The 15,959-nt window shown below is 41.6% G+C and overlaps 1 protein-coding gene across 10 annotated transcripts in view; it reads right to left on the bottom strand.

Annotated features, from left to right (window-relative positions):
* Positions 1-15,959, bottom strand: part of rl (Mitogen-activated protein kinase rl) — a 554,163-nt gene that overhangs the window by 263,737 nt on the left and 274,467 nt on the right. The window lies entirely within an intron of this gene.

The following is a 15,959-nucleotide window of genomic DNA, read 5'->3' as shown; positions in this document are numbered from 1 at the left end:
GTCAGAGTACGCGGAAACCAGGAGCTAAGGGAAACAACCTATAGAGCTATAGGCCAGATGCTTCCAGGAGCTGTGTGAAGCGGCTGATGCAGAACCATTCGGGTCAGCATACTGGATGGTCATGGGTAAGCTTTACAGACACCCGACCCCTACCGGCCACCTACAGCTTGGCCAAGTAGTGTCCACCCTATTCCCCACCCAGCCGCCCCTTACTTGGCAAGCTACCGGGGAAGGCGATACTGTTCTTACCAGCGAAGCTGAAGTCCTGGCTGCGCTAAGGAAAACCAAGATCGAAGAAGCTCCTGGCCCCGATGGCATTCCCAATGCTGCACTGCACACATTGGTGACAAACTATCCGGGTATATTCACGTCAAAGGTTGGTGCTTATCCCAAAACCGGGCAAGATGAACGACGACGCATCCTCATACAGACCCCTATGTATGCTAAATACAACGGGGAAGATATTCGAGCGCATAATCTGCACCCACCTCGAAAAAGAACTCGACCAACTTAGAGCGTTATCGGACCACCAGTTTGGCTTCCGGAGGAATAGAAGCACCATTGACGCGATCCAAGCGGTGGCTAGGTGGCACAAAAGAGTACTGCCTTGTCTGCACCCTGGACGTCAAGAATGCTTTTAACTCTGCCAACTGGAACCTTGTCCTGCAAGCACTTCATCGCATGCGAATCTCGGACTACCTGATCGACCTCGTAGCGGATTACTTCAAGGACGGAGTGCTCACATATTCCTCTGACGTCGGAGAGCATGAGCACCAGGTGACAGGAGGTGTACCTCAAGGCTCAGTCCTGGGCCCGATACTGGGAACGTCATGTACGACGTGATCCTAAGGCAGGTACTACCCGAAGGATGCACTGTTGTGGGATTTGCGGACGACATAGCGCTGGTAACGGTAGCGAAAACCCTCGAAGAGATCACGGATGGATGCAGCCTCTCGATAGACACCCTCATGTGCTGGCTCGCAGACAACGGGTTAGCAGTCGCCGAGCACAAAACGGAGGCAGTGCCCATAAGCAGCAGGAAGACTGTGGAGAAGGCCACAATATGAGTCGGATCAACTCCAACAGAAACAAGTGCCTCAATCAAGTATCTTGGAGTACTGATCGACCACAGGCTATCGTTTAAGACGCACCTATCGTATGCAGCAGCCAAAGCATCCAGATCGACTGCAGCCATCTCAAGGATGATGGCCAACACTTGAGGACCGAAGCATCACAGCAGAAGGATCATAGCCACAGTGGTGACATCTACTATACTGTATGCCGCGTCCATATGGGTCGAAGCTATGAAGACCGCAACATACAGCCGCCAGTACATAATGACGAGCGGCAACCTGACCGCCATCCGTCCCGCGAAGTATAGCTTTGCGGCAGTCTCGCGGGAACGGAACACTATCTCTACTCTTCTTCTACCACTTTTATTCGTGTATATATTTAAGCTTTATTTAATAAAGAAAAAACAGGTGCAATAGTAAGTAACCTGCTGTGCGCTAAATCTCGCGTGGCAGCATTAGCAAAACAAACATTGCCCAAATTAGAACTGTGTGCAGCCTTGCTAGGAGCTGAACTAGCAGAAAGGATCCAAGGGGATCTAAGGATATGGGTCGATAGCGTTAAATACTGGACTGATTTGACAATAGTTCTAACATGGATAGACGTAACAGCATCATCCTTCCACACGTTCGTGGCAAACCGAATTTCCCGGATTCAAGAGCTTACAAATCCAGAGCAATGGGCACATGTAGCGTCGGAAGATAACCCAGCAGACCTCCGTTTTTGACAGCAAAGCAAGAAACATGGAAACAACAAACTAAGCACGTGCTGAGCAAGAAGTATCTAGAGGAACATAGACACTCAAGTTCTGACTCAGACCAAGGTCGCTGACTGGACGCCTGAAATCAATCACCTTGGGTCGTTTGACCCCTTGTTGAGAATAACAGCCTGGATTATTCGGTTTTGAAACAACTGTCGAACAAACAACCAGTGAGAAACAGGGCATACCACCGGAACAACGAGAAAAGGCGTTACAAAGAATAATGCAACAAAGAATAAGCGTTCCAGACCACTTTAGCTCAACTACAAATAAACGGTTGTGTGGCAGTGTCTGATCCATATCGGTCATCAGATTCGTTTCTGGACGATATCAATGTGATGCGAGTGGGAGGACACCTACAAATCGAAAGTTTAACTTTTGTTGCTACCAGCAGCTCACTAAGTAACCCGGCTCATTTTTGAGAACAAGCATGGACAGTTTGGGCACTGCGGTCCCCAAGCGCTGTTGGCGAACACTCAACAACAGTTCTAGATGATAAAAGGAAAACAACTCGCATTAACAACAGTACGACGCTGTATCATTTGTTGTCGGTCACGGCCAAAATTGTTAAATTTTAAAGTGGGGTAAATTATTGTATACCCTTTTTTGTTCATTACAAAATCCGAGGGAAAAGGCCCCACAAGGTCTACTAACAATTTTTTGCTGCTTCAGGTTTAGGTTGGAGAGGATGGACGAAGAGGAGTTGCAGAGAGCATCTATTGTGACAACGCCAAAAATTCTGTCGGCGCTAGAAACGAGTTACAAGAGATAAAATCAATCATCTACTCGAATGAAGCTCAAGAAACAATTACGAAAAGATGCTAGCAGCTAGCAACAAAGTTCCATTTCATTCCACCAAGAGCACCTCATTTTGGAGGGCTTTGTGAGGCGGCAGTAAAATCGGCAAAACATTTGTTAGTACGCACAGTGTCAACAGCGGATTTAACTAATGAAGAGTTAGATACAGATGTTATCGACATAGAGGCAATACTAAACTCACGGCCTCTCACTGCCATTTCATCCAGCCCCCGCGATTTGGACGTATTGACTTCTTAATTGGAGGACAACTAACGGAATCCCCCGATAAATATAACAAGGAAGTACAATCAGGACTAATAACGAGATGGAAGCAGATAGACAAGATAAGGCAGGAGTATTTACAAGAGCTACAAAACTGGTCAAAGTAAAAAGGAAGCAGATGGCAGTTACCATAGGAGACCAAATGGTAATCGAGGAGGACAATGTGCCCCATTGCAGTGGCCCCTGGGAAGGGTGGTAAAGGTACACACAGGGAAAGAATGCACGAGAGCAATTCATCGGCTAGCAATATTACCATTGAACAACCAAGGGGTACAAGAAGTAGAGAAGAGTGTCAGAAGGTCCATAAGATTGTGTATCAAGTCATAACGTTTTTGGCCCTTACAAACATCATCCAGGCTGTCCCGATCATGACAAAACCTCCGGTAAGCGTGACCCCCTACCAAATAATACAGGAACATAGGCAGAATTAAGTAATAAAATATCTCTGGCGTCAGCAGATTGGACAGTTGTGTCATATTTCGATTTACGATTATTTGAAGAATTATCAACATGGTGTCTGCGAAGCGGGTCCTGTCCAACGGTAATACATATTCTTGAGCAAGAGGCCAGCGAATTCTATGATACTCAACAACTGTTCGACCGTCATAGGCAACGAAGAGGAGCGCTGTGAAAAACAGCAATGATGAAATGGAATGCAGGATCAGGCACATGAAAGAACTCGTCACAGACCTCGAAAATACCATAAGGACTGTGAATATCGCAATATCATAACTCACACTAATAGCAGGACACATTAAATGGACACAAGCTCCGTCATTAATATTGTAACCGGGCTAAAAAGAGGCATGGCACCCCAGAGTTAATCTCAGTGAGACGAACAGACGTAAAGCTCATATTACGCCGCACAGCAACTAGGACACCTCCACCTCTAGCGCACTGCGTTTTTATAGCATCCCGATCCTTGCGAGTTACTTGACAAAGTTTAAGATCGAAAAAATCATTGTCATAAAAAATCCATGTTGATCCAAGTTTCAAATAGAACAATTACATCGATGTCGCTTTGGAACTTGTCAGTTAGAAAGACTGCGATTCGGTGCGCATACCAGCGATGTTTTGGAAATAAATGCTAAAAGATGTAATATTTCGGCCTGCCTTTTCAATCTGCCCTTCACTCTGTTCAGCAAAGTCCCGCACCTTCCTTAGGGCTTACACAGAATCTTAAGAAACGTTGAAAAGTAAAAATAGAAAGCTGATCATCAATGCTTTTGGTTGGGAATCAAATCCAAAGACTTATATCCGAAAGACTGCGAGTAAGCTAAAGAGCGCCAAATATTAGATTGCATTGGCCAATCTCTTAAATCCTGAGAGAGCGCCCTTTTGAACAGAAGTAAATCTATTACAGATGATAAGCCAAAAAGCGTCCAATGCGTGGCGATAAAAGAAGAACGCGCAACCATGAAGAGCAAATGTCTTGGGCCGATGTCGCACAAAGCAAACGACGAAAGCTCAAGCTGAAGTTCTTGTAAAAAGGTTGAGAGCGTGGCAAAAGAACAGAGTGTCACTCCGAGATGCGCAGCGTGAGTTGTCAAAACAGTCAGGTATTTGGCGAAGATTCTGCCAATCGTCTTGGCAGAATCCCTGTCCATGCTTCAAAAAATGATCGAAGCCGAGCAGCAGTACTGCCATACTTGGGGCCTACAAATCAACGCGGAGAAATCCAAAGTAAGGGTAATAAAGGATGGCAAAGGACGATCTGCACAAATCGAACGCTGGCAGGTGAATGGACAGTCTCTGAACACCGTTAAAGAGATCAAATACCTGGGAGTCACACTCACACATTATGTGTCTATAAACTACATTAAAGAGCTTGGTAAAAACTCAATTCCTTTAAGTACGAAGTGCAAAATTTACTGGGCCACGCGCTCACGACATTTTACATTTAAAGTTTACTTTAAGAACAAGAGAGAACGCTATAGTCGACGGCATCGACTGTCAGATACCCGTCACTTAGATAAATGTAGTTCGAGATTGCACGCCTTAGAAAAGCGCCACCTATTGTTCGTTCCTAATCCTTTAACACGCCGCCTAGGTTTCACGTATGCGGCTTATTAGTGAAATCTCGTTAGCAGCTGATTTGCTGCATATCTCCATCCTCCTCGCACTCCATGGAATTTGCTAATTATTTATTATTTTTTGGTTATATCTTTTAATGAATGGTCTGATGTGATGTATTTTTTTTGCGAGTATATTGGTATTGATAAACATAACAAAATCTCATTTAAATTTTATTACAAATTACAAAATAGTAACAAATGTGGGCGCTTGACGGGTTTTAGCGTTATGGGCGTTAGAGTGGGCGTAGCACCCTGCTGAAACAAACTTGCGCAGCGCAAGCGAGTCTGTTTATACGGACAAACAGACATGCCTATATCGACTCGGCTAGTGCTCCTGATTAAGAATATAAATACCCTATGGGGTCGAAAACGCTTCCTTCTACCTGTTACATACTTTCTGACGAGTCTAGTATAGTAATAATAAAAATGTATTGACTCCCACAGAACACATCTACCTATGCGATTCATTTGGAAATGGGTGTCGCCACACCGGTCAAAACCAATCTCTGTAAAATAGTATGCAACTCCAGATTACTAGGACTGCTAGCAAAGCAAGCGGACAGGAAATAAAACAGTCCGCAAAAGCACCTCAAGACCACTTTCGCCTCCACCATACTCTCAGAGCCGCGAACTATTTCACCGTATCTCTACATCCAACGCAGCGCCGTACAGGAACATGTTCTCCACCGACTGAACGTTGTGCAATATGCTAGCAGTAGAAAACACACTGCATTTCCCAGCAATATAAAAGGGATCCCTTAGCAACACTACGAAAGAGTGAGTCTCACTGACATCGAGATTATCCTGCTACTCAATATCGCGGGCTGGCCCAAACTGGCGCAGTTCGTGAAAGATATGCTAAGATATAGAGAAGAAATGACAAGAGAAACGTAGCAATTACATATTAAACAATACGGAAAACGGCAACCATGCCACGCTATAAAATAAGTTCATTAATTATAGTATATTTAAACTAAATTTCCATTTTAAAACAAGGAAGAACGCTATAGTCGAGTACCTCGACTATCAGATATCCGTTACTCAAAGGGAAATGGAGATATGCAAGCAGCAAAGCGAAATTAAAATGCGCCACCTACCGGCGGTAGACAGATTTAAGCGTTATGGGCGTGGCAAATTTATTTTTGGATCAATCGATAGGTATTGACGACACCAATACATTTCAGTTAAAATTTTTTATCTAGCATGCAAATTGTGGGTGTCACAGGTTTTCGCGGTTTGTGGGCGTTTAAGTGGGCGTGGCAAACTTTTTTTTAAGTCAATCGATAGGTATTGATGAGAACAATACATTTCAGTTAAAATTGTCTATCTAGCATCAACACTGTAGGAGTTACAGTCAAATCTCAATAGCCTAGCTCTCATAGTTTCCGAGATCTCAGCGTTCATCCGGACAGACAGACGGACAGACGGTCAGACGGTCAGACGGACATACGGACAGACGGACATGGCTAGATCGACTCGGCTAGTGATCCTGATCAAGAATATATATACTTTATGGGGTCGGAAACGCTTCCTTCTGCCTGTTACATACTTTCCGACGAATCTAGTATACCCTTTTACTCTACGAGTAACGGGTATAACTACCTTTAATAAAGAACTACTAACATTACCTCTACTACTACTATATATATTAATTTATTTTTATTATTTCCGAATTAGTAGTATTACAAAATAGCTAATAGTAGTAATGAGTTTTTGATAAAAACGCTACAAGTTTTTTTTAACGATACATTTGATGCCATTATGTATGGAACTAGATTTATTTTGCATGACGACCACGGGCTGACGTACAGAAGTCCAGACGCTAAACCCAATTTTCGACGCTTTTAAAGCATATATCGGCCGATCCTATTGCAATTTCACGTTAAATATTCGTAATAAGTTCATCAATCGTCGCTGGCTTATTAGCACAGACCCCATGGACTTTACTAAGCCCCACAGGAATTGGAACTGACTGGACCATTTCGTGGGATAGCACGTTTACCAAACTTGGTTTTCAATAAATCAATTGTGACTTTCGCTGTGCGGCTTTTTGTGCCGTCCTGTTGGACCCAAATCATTCCATTTCGGCAAAAATCGGTTATCATTAAGCAGTAGCTCGCCGCAGCCGGTCTGTAAACCGTGCCAAAAAGAAATTTTTTCGGAATGCAAGGGTGACCTATTTTTTTTTGCTAGGTTATGAAGCCATTTAGCCAGAAACAAGCTTCACCGCTAAAGATGAATATCCGTCTAATTTTCAAGTTGTTGCTCAGTCCAATTCACGAACATATGACGATTCTAGTGGTCGAGCGGCTTCTGTTCTTGCATCAATTTTATCTTGTAAGCTCAGACATTTTTGCAAAATTCGCCACAACGACGTCACAGAGATGACCAATGCTTGAGAACGACGTGTGAGAGATGCAGTATTTTCTTTCTCAAAATTGATGCAGTATTTTCGACACTACGGGCACTTCTTTGTCTCACTGAGACGGTAACATTTTGTACTGTGCATGTGGATTTTATTTTTTCCACTACATGTTCAATTGTTGAACTGACAGGACGATTATAAGGACTATAAATTGGAGAACATTTTAATTATTTTCGTGTCGTTGTTGGATCTTATATCTTTCCAAACCTGTATGTGTGTATTTACAGGCCAAAATAAAGTGGAGGAGTTGTTGGGTTAACTTAACCAAGCCTAACGTATGCTATAGAAACCGTATAAGCCGTATAACTGCGACAGATTTGTATATAAATATACCGAGATATGTGTCAAATCAGTCTAACTCAAGATTGAAAATTTCGCAAATAGATCGGCTATATCCATTATTTTGTCTTGTCTTTATCTATGCTACTTAAACAAATCTTAAATCATTCCTCATTTCCATTTTGTGGTTTACCAAGAGGCACATTCGGCGGCTACTATATTTGAATAAACTCAACCCTTTTCATATCAATGGATTACAACTTCTATGAAAACACACAAAAAACTAATTTTTTTTGGATTTTCTCCGGTACACAAAAAAGGTGTAACCGCAGTTTGGATTTTAAAATCTGAAAGCGCTCATCGAAACGAGCCAGGCGCCATTTCCTCTGGCTTAGTTCGCGTTTGGATATTATAGCGACTGCCACGAAATTCAAAACGAAATTACACACACATCTTCAAAGCAGTATATAATTTACAACAAAACGTAGTCCTTAAGAATTTAATGTTTCATATGTCAAATGTCATAGTTTTAATGTCTTGTATTAGAACTATATAGCTAAGAAAATTGTATTATGTTAATGAAGTAAATTGAATTGTGACTAGCGCACGAATTTATAAGTATTCTTGTACTTGTAGCGTTAGGAAGAGTGAAAAAATAAAATAAAATAAAAATAAAATAAAATAAAAAAGAAAACAAAATGATGAAGGCAATTCCTCCTAAGGCCATTCAAATATCAGGTACAGGTTCTGAATGATATATTAGCCAAAAACATACAGAAGTACACAATATAAATAAATACAACTCGGCAAACTTTGAAAATGTAAATTTTTTAAATTTACGAGAGCGAGTTTGGAGAGTACGAAGAAAGAGAGGTTGAAGAGTATGGAGAATGCGAAGAGTTTGGAGAGTACGGAGCAAGACAATTTGGAGAAAAGAAACGGAGGGAGGCGACAAAGCGAAGCAGCAGTCAGCAATAGTTAAGCAAGAATCCACCAGACGTGGCACCGATGTATCATGTCGATCCTGATGTCCGGTATCGGAGACGATCCATATTTTTTTTTCGCGCGCCTTCCGCCCAGCCGACCGAGGGGCGCTGCTGTGTCGTACGCAATATGACAGACTCGTAGAAAAATACAGATATAGTTCCAGGAAAAAAAGTAGGATCTAATTCTGTGTTAGAAAATGTAATATGAATCGTTTTAAGAGAGATAAAAGGATAAAGTCCATTAAAGTCAGCACATAATACTCTGAAAGGTTCATGCACGTCATAGTTAGATCTACAATGATTTAAGATTAAGGGAATTTAATTTTTTGTTAATCTGCATGGAACAGAATAGTTTAGCTGGCTAACCAAGTCGGGGCTCAATTTCACCTCACCTACTATAAGGTTCATCGAAATCCTTTGACCACTTTTTAATGAAGCCAAGCGCACCCATAGCTATATTCACCACTGACGAAATATGATCAGCAAATCTTAGTCTTGGGTCCAAAAGAACGCCAATTGTTGTTTCCATTTTGCTACCCTTCTTGTGGAGAGGAGTTACAAACGATTTCTTCCACATACAGGAAATTTGTGAAGATTCTTAAGATAAGGTAAACAATTTGAGAAGGGGCTTGCATAGGTCCTCCGCGCAATATCTAAGCTAATTCTATCGGGACGGGCTTAACAGATTGAATATCAACAAGCAGAGAGTTTTCATTTAAGGTGGGACAGAATATAAAATTTGACTTGGATACAGTGCAAGAATAAGTCTGTGAGGGATGAGGTAAAGTAGAATATGTCGTTTGAAAAAACGTGCCAATTAGATCGGCTGTTACCTGATCAGTTGTTGCGGTAATATTTTCAAAAGATAGCGAGGAAGGGTAATTTGTGAATTTACGCTTAGTGCTTACAAAATTATAAAACTTTTTCGGATCCCAACGAGAAACCGTGTGCTCGAGTACGGAGGTGACCCGGTCGACTCCTACGAAGACTGCTCTAGCCACGTCGTTCGGTTATCCGAATAGTTAAGTAGGAAATTTACGATCCTTACGTGGAGTTGAAGAAGTTATGAATTAATTTCTGACAATGTCAGATTTGATAAACTATTTTCATTCTGTTCGATACACTAAATTGGACACATGTCGCTCGCGAAATTTTTAAATGTAAGTATTTTCTGAAGCGAAATATCATGACAAGCGTGTACTTGTTTTCATTTAATTCTTGATGATATTTTGCAACAACTCAAAACACTCCTTGTGCGGCAAGAATAGTTCAAGGTAATAATGAGTTTTGGGAATAGTCAGAAGTCACACGAAGCTAAATCAGGCGAATACCGTGTTACATCGTGGTGTTGCAACAAACTTTTTTTGACCGTTTTGCTCGTTACGTAAATGATCCGACTAGCTCAGAGATATTGCAGGCTCGTCCCACCAAATTTATGTTGCGTGACAATATATTTTATCAGTTTCATTTCTTCGTCAGGTAATTAGCAATTGTCTTTCTGCACGAATCGCAGGGTTTTGTTTCAGCCAATACGGAAACCTTAGCGCTTAGCGCATTGGTTGCAACGATTTTTAAAAATTTGCAATTTTCTATTGATTAGAATTATAAAATACAATTAAAGAGGTTTGCGTGGCTTTTATTTGAAAACTTAAGACAACTTTCATATTTTTTCATAAATCCATTATTATTATTGTCAATGATTCATTATTCATTCCAATTTTTATACCCGTAACTCGTAGAGTAAAAAGTTATACTAGATTCGTCGGAAAGTATGTAACAGGCAGAAGAAAGCGTTTCCGACCCCATAAAGTATATATATTCTTGATCAGGATCACTAGCCGAGTCGATCTAGCCATGTCCGTCTGTCTGTCTGTCTGTCCGTCCGGATGAACGCTGAGATCTCGGAAACTGTAAGAGCTAGGCTATTAAGATTTGGCGTGCAGATTGATTCCTGAGCTTCTTACGCAGCGCAAGTTTGTTTCAGCAATGTGCCACGCCCACTCTAACGCCCACAAACTGCCCACAGCTGTGGCTCCTACAGTTTTGATGCTAGAATAAAAATTTTAACTTAAATGTATTGTTCTCATCAATACCTATCGTTTGCCACGCCCACTTTAACGCCCACAAACCGCCCAAACCTGTGACGCTCACAATTTTCATGCTAAATGAATAACTACAATACAATAACTACTATACAAGCTACAATACTGGGATTAGGCATGCAGATTCCTGAGATTCCTGCGCAGCGCAAGTTTGTTTCAGCAGAGTGCCACGCCGACTCTAACTCCCACAAACCGCCTAAAACTGTGGCACCTACAGTTTTGATGCTAGAATAAAAATTACCTATATACCTATCGATTGACCCAGAAAAAAGTTTGCCACGCCCACTTTAACGCCCACAAACCTCTCAAACCTATGACGCCCACAATTTTCATGCTAGATAAAAAGTTTTACCTAAAATGTATTGGTCTCGTCAATACCTATCGATTGATAAAAAAAAAAATATGTCACGCCCACTCTAACGCCCATAACGCTTTAATCTGTCTAACGCCAGTAGGTGGCGCATTTTATTCTCGCTTTCCTGCTTGCATATCTCCATTTCCCTTTGGTCCCTTTAGCTGAGTAACGGGTATCTGGTGGTCGAGGTACTCGACTATAGCGTCCTTCCTTGTTTTCTTTAAAAACGTCTTCATGTCCAAATTTGCAGAATATCTGAGTTATAGCTATCAAAATTTTTCAAATTTTTTCTATCTAAAAGGTAACAGTCGTTCTTCGGGAAATATTTAGTTTCTTTAGTTTTAAACATTATTCTTCTAAAAATAACAGTTGTTTCATGCAAGCTGTAAGCTCAAAAAGTAATGGATGTCCCATGACGAAATTTTTAGGGTTCTACAAGGGTTGTACATAAAACATTATACAATTTTATTCAAAAAGTTAATATGCCGATTGGCGAAAGACGCTGTTTAAAAATGTTTTATAAGTTGCGTTAATATTTTGCATAGAACCCGTTATGCATGTTGTTTTTACCTAAAACCTGGGTTTTTTTATTAACTTAGCTTTTACTTATTGAATCTTCTCTTAATTTTGAGACTAACAATAAGTTTATTAATCTTAGCATTAAAATTTAACTAACAGTATAATAAGACTGCATTCTGGTTGCGCGTCCCTTAAGTCGGTCGCTGGGTGGGTAAGTCCTTGCGACGGAGACGAAATTGGTTGCTCTACCTTGTTAGACCTCTCGCCAGTCACTTCTTTGACTGGTAAAATGTTTAAGTCACGATGTATGTTTTCGTTGCGAACGTACCACGGTGCCCCAGTGATTGTTCTAAGGATCTTCGACTGAGATCGCTGGAGTATGGTAATATTGCTATTCGTCAATCTGATAGCCATTTTTTGACATCGACCAGATGAAGAGCTAGCTGTGCAGTTGCTTGCATCGGGCAGTTTGAGCTGCCTAGAATAGATGTATTATCAGCAAACGTAGATGTTGTTAGTCATGTGCTTTCTGATGTTATCCAGTTGACCTGCTCAATTGTTCCGTGCTTTTCGCGAAACCCAAATTGATGTGACGGGATTTTTCCTGGATTCTTAGGTATGTGTTTATCCGAATTTATCCCGCGACGTGGGGATTGTGTGATCGTTTCCCGGCTTTGCTCATTATTATAATTGACTTTTTCCAGCTCACAGAAAAGTGGCAAAGTTTTGCGATGGCATTAAAAAGCTGGGTGATAGTACAAACGGCGCAATATGGAAGCTTTTCGGACTCAGCTGATTTTTGATGATGTTAACGATTTCGTTTGGGCAAAATTCAATTGGCTCATGTTGAAGCTGAGGCTCATATGGTAAAGTCGGCAAAGTAAACGCACTAGTGGCAGGACTTGGTTGGAAAACATTTTTAAGGTGGCTGGCAAACGTGCTGGCTCTGACTGCATCGCTGCGCGCCCAACCGTCTGTGGGATTTCTAAAAGGCATTACAGTTTCTTTCGGTGAGCTTAGAGTTGGGTGAGCTCTTCATAGTGAGTGTTTTGTACTAGGTGTTAACAATTGCTCTATGTAGCGGCGCTGGGCATATGCTACTTCTTGCTGTAAAGCTTTAGTAAGTTGACGTGAGCCATGTCTTAAGCTTTGCTTAGCAGATGGCGATCTGTGGAATTGCCACTCTCGGCGTAAGCGTCGCTTTTTGAGGACGAGCTGTTCGATTTGTAGATTTGTCTTCTTTTGGTTGTTGTTGGTCTGCCAGAAGAAACATAGTTGAGCTTGTTCTTGGCTTTTATAATTTCATTATAGAGTTGCTTTCCTTTTGGAGCCACGAGACGAGATCCCCAGAGTGTGAGCAGGTATTGTGGTCTCCTGCTGCTAGTGAGTTGAAAAACTGCATAAGCTCATTTTCAGCTATAGTGAAGCGAGTATTTAGTTGTATAATATAGATGTGGCCTGTAGGTAGTTTCTATAGTGCTTTATATGGATTCTGATTAGAATTCCAGTCCCACCACGTGCCTTACCATCTGGATGACTAGTTTCGTAGAATGAATAGCCTCGTAGTTGAAAATTGTACTTGTTCGCAAGGTTTCTGAAAGGAGCATTACGTCTATGTGATTGTCGAGCAGGAATTGAGCTAGCTCAAGCTTATGCTGTGAAACGCCGTTAGCGTTCCACGTAGATATCCGTAGGAAAGTCATTATTTGGATTGTTGTGAAACCAGCATTTGAATCAGTAGATTTTGGTCTTGCATAGTTGTGCGCATAAATGACATAAACTCCGTAATGCTTTGTTGCAGGCTGCATATCCTAGCTCCAAAGTTGCTTTTTGACTGCTCCGGCGACGGATGCTGCTAAGCCGTGTTTGTTTCTTGATATGCTGATTGCAGAGATTAACTGTTTGAGACAGGGGTATGCAGCCCTGATTTTAAAGCGCTTGTGAATGTCACATTTTTGTCAAAGCTTATGGGTCCTAGTGAGGATCTGGCTGCAATCGAGAAGAACACTTCAGGGTTTGATCGGGAAGCTGTCAACTATTTATTTTGGGTGCGGGCAGTAGTTCCTCTCTGAAGGAACTGGGCAACCTCTGTAGCTAGCAGTGTGATTGTCACCGCAGACGCCGCACTTTTTCGAGTTGCAGTCATCTAGCTCGCTGGGCAGTGTGCAACAAACTACACACACCGGGCACAGTTTACAGTATGACCTTGTATGGTCATATTCTTGGCCATTCGCACATTTTAGGGCCATTGTGTTTGTGCGGTTTCTCAACTGCGATTCTGCGGTGCAACAGAAACTAAAGATTGTATATAGGGTGACCTTCGTATTTCTTTAGGGGCTTATTTTCTAGTGCGAGCTCTACCTTAAAGAGTGGATGCGGCTTTCTATCCCTGTTGAGAGTATAGAAGACTGTCCTAGCGGTAAATCCCTTCTCTTGTAGCGCCTTTTATATCTCTGCAGGCGTTACGTCGGACTGTATGTCCTTAAGTTCCGTGCTGCTTTTTAACTGATACGTATAAAAGGTCCTTTTACTATCGGTAAGATACTGCTCCGGCGACGGATGCTGCTAAGCCGTGTTTGTTTCTTGATATGCTGATTGCAGAGATTAACTGTTTGAGACAGGGGTATGCAGCCCTGATTTTAAAGCGCTTGTGAATGTCACATTTTTGTCAAAGCTTATGGGTCCTAGTGAGGATCTGGCTGCAATCGAGAAGAACACTTCAGGGTTTGATCGGGAAGCTGTCAACTATTTATTTTCGGTGCGGGCAGTAGTTCCTCTCTGAAGGAACTGGGCAACCTCTGTAGCTAGCAGTGTGATTGTCACCGCAGACGCCGCACTTTTTCGAGTTGCAGTCATCTAGCTCGCTGGGCAGTGTGCAACAAACTACACACACTTGTGTTTGTGCGGTTTCTCAACTGCGATTCTGCGGTGCAACAGAAACTAAAGATTGTATATAGGGTGACCTTCGTATTTCTTTAGGGGCTTATTTTCTAGTGCGAGCTCTACCTTAAAGAGTGGCTGCGGCTTTCTATCCCTGTTGAGAGTATAGAAGACTGTCCTAGCGGTAAATCCCTTCTCTTGTAGCGCCTTTTATATCTCTGCAGGCGTTACGTCGGACTCTATGTCCTTAAGTTCCGTGCTGCTTTTTAACTGATACGTATAAAAGGTCCTTTTACTATCGGTAAGATACTTCGATAATACTCTGTATTCATTTTCAGACATCATTTAAACTTTTGTTTCTTGAATGTTGCTCTTTACAAGGGGTATTATATGGAAGTTATCCTTTCCAATAAACTCGAAGTTTTTGTTGACAAGAACATTGGAACTTTTTCTCAAATATAAATAGGCGGAGGCTTTGGCTTCCTTTTATCGATTTCAGTAGATTCTGGCTCATCAACGTCAGAGGCGTCTACCTAGATATTAAATCGGTTTGTATTCATGGGCGATTCTATTGCAGCTAGGCTAGCATTACCACGGGTTCTTTTGCGTTGAGAATTTAGGGGGATAAGCTTCCTTTTGATTTGGATGTAGCGATCCATACCAGTCTGCACAGCCGTCTTAACATATTCATTGTATTCGTTTGGTTTTTTGAGCAATAATAATTTATGATTGCATTTAGTTTTTTCACTATTTAATTTAAAGTTGTAACAGACCATAACAGCATTTTTTGTTATTTTGTCCCCTTTACTAAATTTTAATTTTTTTCCTATTTTGCTTTGTCCATTGTGACGTTAAGGTCTCCATATCCTTTTGTCTCGCGCTGGCGTCACAGCTGTATAGTATAGCATGTCAGTATGAAGAATGTAGGACAGGGTGGGTAGGGAAGCTTTCGGTAGCAATTTTAATTAAAATTGCGCCTTAAAAGGAATTTGTTTAACTTAATTTAAGGTGAAGAAGGGGCCTACGAGTATATTGCTTACATTCTTAAAAAGCTTAAGTTTCAAGTATCGGACTTTTTTCAAAGGATTATAGATTTTTGTTAGTTTGAGCCGCAATTCAGTGCAATATGTCAGAGACGAAGAGAGGTGGGGTAGGGAGGTAACATAAAGCTAATAAAGTAAAAGTTCGTCTTAAAATTGTTTTTTATTTCCCCCTATAGTTTGACCAAAGATAATACAAGCTACAAGATAAGTAACGGCCATAAAACGGAATGTACGGCAAAATTTTTGGAGTGGATTTTCGATCTTGCTAGTGTTGTGTTGATGTATCATTTCGTGTGGTCTGCTGCAATAAGGGCAGTCGTTGGTCGCATTTGACCAACGCGAGGTGTCAATGGCCTGTAGGCCAGGGGTCTAGCCGCTCAACCG

The sequence above is a fragment of the Drosophila suzukii genome (assembly GCF_043229965.1).
Source record: "Drosophila suzukii chromosome 2 unlocalized genomic scaffold, CBGP_Dsuzu_IsoJpt1.0 scf_2c, whole genome shotgun sequence".
Classification (NCBI taxonomy): domain Eukaryota; kingdom Metazoa; phylum Arthropoda; class Insecta; order Diptera; family Drosophilidae; genus Drosophila; species Drosophila suzukii.
The sequence above is the reverse complement of the archived record's forward strand: the minus strand, read 5'-3'. Positions and strand labels throughout refer to the sequence as shown.